Raw genomic sequence first — 9,951 nt, 5'->3', positions numbered from 1 at the left:
AGTTCTTTAGCATTACTATTTTTTATTTTTATATATATATGACATTTGTTTAAGAGATAATTTTTATTGGTTAGTTGTGACTGATAAAGTTTTACTTGGCTCATTTTCCGATATCATATTTTTTCTAGGTCTATATACGACATTTTTTTAATAAGTTAATTTTTACTTGGTTAATTTTATATATATACGACATTTTTTTAATAGATTAATTTTTAATTTTTGGTTGCGACTAGCGCGTGTACTTGGCGCCTTTTTTCCTTTTTTCAAAAAAGGTAATTTTTATGAGATATCATCAATTTTTTTATTATAATCGAATGTCAACACCCAGTATATTGAATTAATTATCGGAATACAAAAAGTTTAATTTATCATGTCAAATTTTTCTGGAATCACAAATACAAGTTTTTCGGGTTTTTGGGTCAATTAAAATCGGACACTCTATATTATAATCAAAAGTCGACACCCAGTTATATTATAAAATCTAAATACAAGTTTTTCGGTTGGTCAATAAAAATCGGACACCCTAATATATTACAACCAAATGTCGACACCCAGTATCAATATAATTACTCATCGGAAAAAATAAAGTTTAATCTATCATGTCAAATTTTTCTAGAATAAAAATACAAGTTTTTCGGGTTGATCAATTAAAATCGGTACCCTATAATTATAAAAAAAGTCGACACCCAGTAATTATTAATTAATCATCAGAAAATATAAAGTTTAATCTCTCGTGTCAAATTATTCTAGAATCTCACAAATACAAGTTTTTTCGGGTTGGTCAATTAAAATCGGACACTCTTTATATTATAATCGAAAGTCGACACCCAGTATATTATAATTAATCATCGGAATAAATAAAGTTAATTTGTCATGTCAAATTTTTCTAGAATCACAAATACTAGAATGCGCACTAGCTGCTCTCTGAGCGGACCGTCAGCCGTGCCGGCACGGCCGTAAACGCCGTCTAGTGGTGAAAAGGTAAACTGTACATTTTTCATGACCAAGACGACGACGATGAGAGTTTCTTAAGGGGATGCTGGAGCTACTAGTGAACTTCTTCGCGATGTGCTGCCATCGCACAATATTTGCACAATAAAATGCTTTTTACAAAAATTTGGTAATTTGTACGCACAAAATTGCAGCGGCCACCACTCGGGATAAAATAAAGAAATATAATGAAGCTTTTAGAAGTGACTTTAGAAGCGTAATAAAAGAGAAAAGTATATGTGAAAATCTGTACCTACTTATCATACATACATGAGTTTCACATATACTTTCTCTTTATTACGCTTCTAAAGTCACTTCTAAAAGCTTCATTATATTCCTTTATTTTATCCCGAGTGGTGGCCGCTGCAATTTTGTGCGTACAAATTGCCAAATTTTTGAAAAAGCATTTTATTGTGCAAATATTGTGCGATGGCAGCACCATCGCGAAGACGTTCACTATAGCGATGGTAATTGCAGTTTCGAAAATTCTCTTTATTGCTTGTGCAGAATAAAAAATCCTTTTCCACAAATGAAGTATATAGATAGAAAGAAAGTCCGCTCTACAGGACTTTATATTCAAAATGGAAAAAAGTTAAAAACTTTGCATTTGTCTTTTCTAACTTTTTTTCATTTTGAATATAAAGTCCTGTAGAGCGGACTTTCTTTCTATCTATACTTCATTTGTGGAAAAGGATTTTTTATTCTGCACAAGCAATAAAGAGAATTTTCGAAACTGCAATTACCATCACTATAGTGAAAAAATAGTTCACTAGCTTTCGTTACAGCGACTAGAGATCCTATAATCAGAGTTGCGCCAAGCAGGGTTTCGCCATCGTATTTCATCGAGATTGTGGAGAGAAAGAGATATGTGCGAGAGAGAAAAAGATATGTGCGAGAGAGAAAGAGATTTGTGCGTTCTCTCTCTTACACTTTCCGTACTGTTCGCACTGTGCTCGAGTGAAAAGTGCACATTAGAGAATGCACATATGGCAATAAGCAAAGAGAATAATTGTGACAGTTGTATAAAAAAACGCAGTACCAACAATTTGTGAATATTATCTAAAGACAAAGTGTTATTTGTGAATCAAAAGTCTGATATTGGTGAAAAAGCCGTGTGCGAAGACCAAAGTATTATACATAATAACGAGGTACAAATGATAGATTATATGGGCCATTATTTTATTGTTTTTTTGTTATAAAAATGACACTGTACAATAAAAATGACAATTGCTTTCTATATACCATCTGTTTATTTTTCTCATTTTCCTTGACTTCATCACATGATTGAAATACTGCCCGAAACGGATGAAAAATGGCGAACCAATCAAAAGGCTGTCACATGTCGCCACTCTGATTATAGGCTCTCTAACAGCAACTAGTGTCCCTATAATAAGAGTCTGGACACCGGCAGGATTTTGACTGAATATGGCGGCCATATACCAGAAACGCTTATTCGGGTTGCTTTATAAAATAGCATGGATACTGCTCAGTTTCTTTGAGTTTCTCAATTTTTATATATTAAAATAGATTAATTATTTTCAAATATTACGGTGTCCAAATATTAATTTATTGCCAGCTACTGTATATAAATTGGCGGAACCAATCAGAAATCACTTAGGCGGTGTCCAGACTCTTATTATAGGTACACTAACAGCGACCGTCCGCTAGCGACATCACCGACAGACTTAGAATTACCGACATGTCGGGAAGATGTATGCGCTTCAAAACTCTGAAGCATTTGGATCGTCAAGTGGACTGTAAGCAATTTCCAACATTATTTTGATAATATGCGATAATGTTGTATGCGGTAATGCACACTTCATTAATATATATATATACAGGGTGTCCCATTTTATATTTGTCAGTAAAATATTTCGATACGACGTCGTTTCAGAGAAAAATGTTTCAGACAAAAGTTGTATGGCTTCGACTGGGCAAGATGATGATATTATCAATTTCATTGTAGATGGCGCCACTTTAGAGATTTTGTCATGGCGACCATTTGTTTAAATGGAAGTCGATTTTTTTCTCAAAGTAGAAGTTGTAGCTGACAATGAGACGAATACAACGGTTTTTTGTTTTTTGCAATTGGACCATTTTTCAGTGAGTTACAGCGTTCCAAAATATATTTTATAATTTAAGTAAAAAGCGTCCACCCCCGTACAGTCTGCGTATTTTGCGACTCCACACTACCTTCCACCTCTGTGTGTGTGTGTGCGCGCGCGCGCGCGTGCGTGTATTCTGTTCCTATCCGTTATCTGGACTGATTCTGTTTGACAGTCAACCAGCTCCAGACTGATTGACACGCATTTTCCCGTGCTGAGCGTGACCCAGGATGAACGACGTGGACGTGACGGGGCTTTCATCCCTTTGGGGTGCTTTATTAGCGTGAGTTCCCCTTGCCTCTCACAATTGGGGTGCTTTATTAACGTGAGTTCCCCTTGCCTCTCACAATTGGAGTGCTTTATTAACCCCCGTCACGTCCACGTCGTTCATCCTGGGTCACGCTAAGCACGAGAAAATGCGTGTCAATCAGTCTGGAGCTGGTTGACTGTCAAACAGAATCAGTCCAGATAACGGATAGGAACAGAATACACGCACGCGCGCGCGCGCACACACACACACAGAGGTGGAAGGTAGTGTGGAGTCGCAAAATACGCAGACTGTACGGGGGTGGACGCTTTTTACTTAAATTACAAAATATATTTTGGAACGCTGTAACTCACTGAAAAATGGTCCAATTGCAAAAAACAAAAAACCGTTGTATTTGTCTCATTGTCAGCTACAACTTCTACTTTGAGAAAAAAATCGACTTCCATTTAAACAAATGGTCGCCATGATAAAATCTCTAAAGTGGCGCCATCTACAATGAAATTGATAATATCATTATCTTGCCCCTCGAAGCTATACAACTTTTGTTTGAAACATTTTTATGTATCTACCATATTTTTCGAGAAATCTTAATGCATTATTTAAAATGGGACACCCTGTATATATATATATATTAATGAAGTGTGCATTACCGCATACAACATTATCGCATATTATCAAAATAATGTTGGAAAATTGCTTACAGTCCACTTGACGATCCAAATGCTTCAGAGTTTTGAAGCGCATACATCTTCCCGACATGTCGGTAATTCTTAAGTCTGTCGGTGATGTCGCTAGCGGACGGTCGCTGTTAGTGTACCTATAATAAGAGTCTGGACACCGCCTAAGTGATTTCTGATTGGTTCCGCCAATTTATATACAGTAGCTGGCAATAAATTAATATTTGGACACCGTAATATTTGAAAAATAATTAATCTATTTTAATATATAAAAATTGAGAAACTCAAAGAAACTGAGCAGTATCCATGCTATTTATAAAGCAACCCGAATAAGCGTTTCTGGTATATGGCCGCCATATTCAGTCAAAAATCCTGCCGGTGTCCAGACTCTTATTATAGGGACACTAGTTGCTGTTAGAGAGCCTATAATCAGAGTGGCGACATGTGACAGCCTTTTCTGATTGGTTCGCCATTTTTCATCCGTTTCGGGCAGTATTTCAATCATGTAATGAAGTCAAGGAAAATGAGAAAAATAAACAGATGGTATATAGAAAGCAATTGTCATTTTTATTGTACAGTGTCATTTTTATAACAAAAAACAATAAAATATGGCCCATATAATCTATCATTTGTACCTCGTTATTATGTATAATACTTTGGTCTTCGCACACGGCTTTTTCACCAATATCAGACTTTTGATTCACAAATAACACTTTCGTCTTTAGATAATATTCACAAATTGTTGGTACTGCGTTTTTTTATACAACTGTCACAATTATTCTCTTTGCTTATTGCCATATGTGCATTCTCTAATGTGCACTTTTCACTCGAGCACAGTGCGAACAGTACGGAAAGTGTAAGAGAGAGAACGCACAAATCTCTTTCTCTCTCGCACATATCTTTTTCTCTCTCGCACATATCTCTTTCTCTCTCGCACAATCTCGATGAAATACGATGGCGAAACCCTGCTTGGCGCAACTCTGATTATAGGATCTCTAGTCGCTGTAACGAAAGCTAGTGAACTATTTTTTCACTATAGTGATGGTAATTGCAGTTTCGAAAATTCTCTTTATTGCTTGTGCAGAATAAAAAATCCTTTTCCACAAATGAAGTATAGATAGAAAGAAAGTCCGCTCTACAGGACTTTATATTCAAAATGAAAAAAAGTTAGAAAAGACAAATGCAAGTTTTTAACTTTTTTCCATTTTGAATATAAAGTCCTGTAGAGCGGACTTTCTTTCTATCTATACTTCATTTGTGGAAAAGGATTTTTTATTCTGCACAAGCAATAAAGAGAATTTTCGAAACTGCAATTACCATCGCTATAGTGAACGTCTTCGCGATGGTGCTGCCATCGCACAATATTTGCACAATAAAATGCTTTTTACAAAAATTTGGCAATTTGTACGCACAAAATTGCAGCGGCCACCACTCGGGATAAAATAAAGGAATATAATGAAGCTTTTAGAAGTGACTTTAGAAGCGTAATAAAAGAGAAAAGTATATGTGAAACTCATGTATGTATGATAAGTAGGTACAAGATTTTCACATATACTTTTCTCTTTTATTACGCTTCTAAAGTCACTTCTAAAAGCTTCATTATATTTCTTTATTTTATCCCGAGTGGTGGCCGCTGCAATTTTGTGCGTACAAATTACCAAATTTTTGTAAAAAGCATTTTATTGTGCAAATATTGTGCGATGGCAGCACCATCGCGAAGAAGTTCACTAGCAGCTCCAGCATCCCCTTAAGAAACTCTCATCGTCGTCGTCTTGGTCATGAAAAATGTACAGTTTACCTTTTCACCACTAGACGGCGTTTACGGCAGTGCCGGCACGGCTGACGGCTCCGCTCAGAGAGCAGCTAGTGCGCATTCTAGTATTTGTGATTCTAGAAAAATTTGACATGACAAATTAAACTTTATTTATTCCGATGATTAATTATAATATACTGGGTGTCGACTTTCGATTATAATATAAAGAGTGTCCGATTTTAATTGACCAACCCGAAAAACTTGTAATTGTGAGATTCTAGAATAATTTGACACGAGAGATTAAACTTTATATTTTCTGATGATTAATTATAATATACTGGGTGTCGACTTTTTATTATAATTTATAGGGTATCCGATTTTAATTGATCAACCCGAAAAACTTGTATTTATTATTCTAGAAAAATTTGACATGATAGATTAAACTTTATTTTTTCCGATGAGTAATTATATTGATACTGGGTGTCGACATTTGGTTGTAATATATAGGGTGTCCGATTTTTATTGACCAACCGAAAAACTTGTATTTATGATTTTATAATATACTGGGTGTCGACTTTTGATTATAACATATAGAGTGTCCGATTTTAATTGACCCAAAAAACCCGAAAAACTTGTATTTGTGATTCCAGAAAAATTTGACATGATAAATTAAACTTTTTGTATTCCGATAATTAATTACAATATACTGGGTGTTGACATTCGATTATAATAAAAAAATTGATGATATCTCATAAAAATTACCTTTTTTGAAAAAAGGAAAAAAAGGCGCCAAGTACACGCGCTAGTCGCAACCAACCAAATAAAAATTAATCTATTAAAAAATGTCGTATATATATAAAATTAACCAAGTAAAAATTAACTTATTAAAAAAATGTATATAGACCTAGAAAAAATATGATATCGGAAAATGACGCCAAGTAAAACTTTATCAGTCACAACTAACCAAATAAAAATTAATCTCTTAAACAAATGTCATATATATATAAAAATAAAAAATAGTAATGCTAAAGAACTTGGTGCTGCTACATCATCAAGTAATACGTTAACTGACAATGCTAACTAATGTTTAAATACGTTAATTGACAGTGTTCACTAATGTCATATTGTTATTTACTTAGTGAATATTGTTTTATGTAGCAGCGCCAAGTTCTTTAGCATTACTATTTTTTATTTTTATATACATATATATGACATTTTTTTAAGAGATTAATTTTTATTTGGTTAGTTGTGACTGGTAAAGTTTTACTTGGTGCCATTTTCCGATAACATATTTTTTCTAGGTTTATAGATGACATTTGTTTAATAAGTTCATTTTTACTTGGTTAATTTTATGTATATACGATATTTGTTTAATAGATTAATTTTTATTTGGTTGGTTGCGACTGGCGCGTGTACTTGGCGCCTTTTCCCCTTTTTTCAAAAAAGGTAAGTTTTGTGAGATTATAATAAACTACAAAGTATCTAGATATATCGCTAGCGCTCTCTCGCGGCAGAAGTATCAACTGTACAACAATTTCGTGGTCGACCATGACGACCATGACGACGTTCTTACATGTAAATTTCGGGATTTGGACTTTGGGTCGTTATATCTCTCTTCCTAGGGCATGTAGAAAAAAAATAAAAACACTTTTATTATGCAAAACACCCAAGCTATCGAATGAGCCTACTGAGAACTTGATCAATTCAGCCCTTATTGAGATCTGATAATCTCGGTTACTCGCAGCTCGCCGATTCGCGTAAAAGATTCATGGTGCGGTCTCGCGCTGCGCGTATACTTGGCACGAGACACTACCGTGTCTCTTGATAACTCAACATAAATATACAACCCCTAGTTGTTAATAAATATTTAAAAATCCACTATGATTACTAATAAATACGATTGTTAATAAATATTTAAAAATCCACTACGAAGTTTACTTTCTGAGAGCTCACTTCGGATATCTTGAAAAAGTCATTAAAGGGATCCTGGAGTCGTCTGTATTACCCAAAATTTGTGAACACTAATCTTTTTATTGATTGTATAGAATGAAAAATCCTTTTCCACGAGTAAAGTATGGATAAAATTAATACGGGACTAATGGAGTTTAGGTGAAAATCGAGAAAAGTTTTAAAATTATAGTTTTTTCTCGGCTTCTTGTCTGACTGCAACAATTTTACATTTCGTACGTACAAAATAGAGTGGCTCCCAACTCGGAACAGAATGAAGAAACATGAGGATGCTTTTAGAAATGAATTTAGAAGCGTAGTAAAACATTAGTGTTTATAAAACTTTTGTGAATGTGAAATCGTGACCAAGAGTAAAACAGAGCACAACATTAGGTCCTTGAAATCGTGCAAAAGGATTTTTCATTCTGCGCAACCAATAAAAAGATTTATTAAAATAGTTATTTACTCCTTTGGTAATACAGACGACTCCAGGATCCCCTTAATACTTGTCTCTACGTCGATTTTCGTGAAATTGATATCACTCATTACATATCACTCGATGAATTAATGCAAATTAATATTCAATACTTAATGCAGAAATACTCACAATGATCCGCGAAGCAAATTATAAGTATAGTCATAAACGTTGGTTCTGCCACGAGCTTCCAGAATTAAGGCGCACTCCTCTCTGTTCACGTAAGACTCAAGGGACTCATGTTGCAGACCATCACAGTATACCGTCATCGACAACAGCAGCAGCAGCAGTAATCCGATTATCGTAAACCGCATTATTAGAAATCTGTAATATATCGATAAATAAATTTCTAATAATTTTCGGTGAATATAAAAATTAGGGACGACGTCATCGATTTCAATAATCTTAACATGTATTGTCAAGGATATGGCTCTGACTAACTTGCAAAAGTTTTAGCCGTCACTCGTTGCTTAAAAAGTTATTATATAAATATTAAATAAATCAGTAAGAGCTCATTCCTAATCTTAACATTTACTTAATTTTCTATTGCTTTTGTAAGATTCATTTTAAAGAAGTTTTTTTCGACATGTAAATCAACCAAAAATCAATTTTTTGTATATTTTCATTCTATGAAGTGTTAAGAACAGATCTGTAAAACGTTATATTAATATTTACATAAATAAAAGAAAAGATATAAGAGAATATATAAAAGCGTTTCGCAGATATTCCTATCAAGAAACACGGTAGTGTCTTGCGCCAAGTACATGCGCGAAACACGCACGGCGGCGAGACGTGGCTTAATGTACATGAAGCAACTAGGACTCGAAGTCCGAAATAACAGAATTACATATTCTTTGTATGATACACATATATTGGCCATCGTCGTTATCAACATATAGTATGGACTGCACGATTCGTACATGGAAGCCCTCGAAAAGTGTCGCTCATGTCGCTAGAATTAGACAAAAAGGGAACGCAGTTCCTCGCTCGAAGAAGTGTCACATGATGGAATATTTTTCGAATGGCTTCGATTGTGGTATCTTAAAGATAAGAAGTTACTTTTTGGTAGAGATGTCGTGTTCGATGAAACTAAATTTAGCTTTGATACAGAAACCTTTATGATAAAGGTCTACCAAATCAAACGGAAACAGGAAATGATGTGAAGTTATGTAATCCAGGCGGAGAAACTGGAGAAAACAGCAACGATATTGGAAATAATAGTAACGAATAAACGGATCAATCCGATGAGATGTTAGACGAGACAGAAGAAGCAACTTCAAAGAAAGAAAAAGAGAGTAATGTAGGTTATCGACGGAGTTCCAGAGTTAAAACTAGACCTGCGTATTTGGATGATTATTGTGCAATAGCACTTAGCGCGGAAAATTTTATTGATGAAGTTTCCGAAAATTTTAGTGAAATAGAAACTCGGGAGGATAAACATCACTGGAAGAAGGCTATACAAAATAAAATAGACTCGTTATTGGAAAACAGGACGTGATATCTTGTGGAATTGCCACCTGCTGGAAAGAGAGTGATCGATAGCAAATGGATTTTTAAAATCAAAAGGACGAGAATAGAGACATAGAGCGTTATAAAGCACGTTTGGTAGTTGTACGTTATCGATCTGGATATGCCTGAGATCGTTATTTTCTCTTCTCATTTTATGATGTGGTTGACCAACAACGCTTCTTGACAAGGAACACCCTTTATTTCGCTTTGTACAATTTAGTACGCAC

This window comes from Ooceraea biroi, chromosome 8 (genome assembly GCF_003672135.1).
Source record: "Ooceraea biroi isolate clonal line C1 chromosome 8, Obir_v5.4, whole genome shotgun sequence".
Lineage (NCBI taxonomy): Eukaryota > Metazoa > Arthropoda > Insecta > Hymenoptera > Formicidae > Ooceraea > Ooceraea biroi.
The sequence above is the reverse complement of the archived record's forward strand: the minus strand, read 5'-3'. Positions refer to the sequence as shown.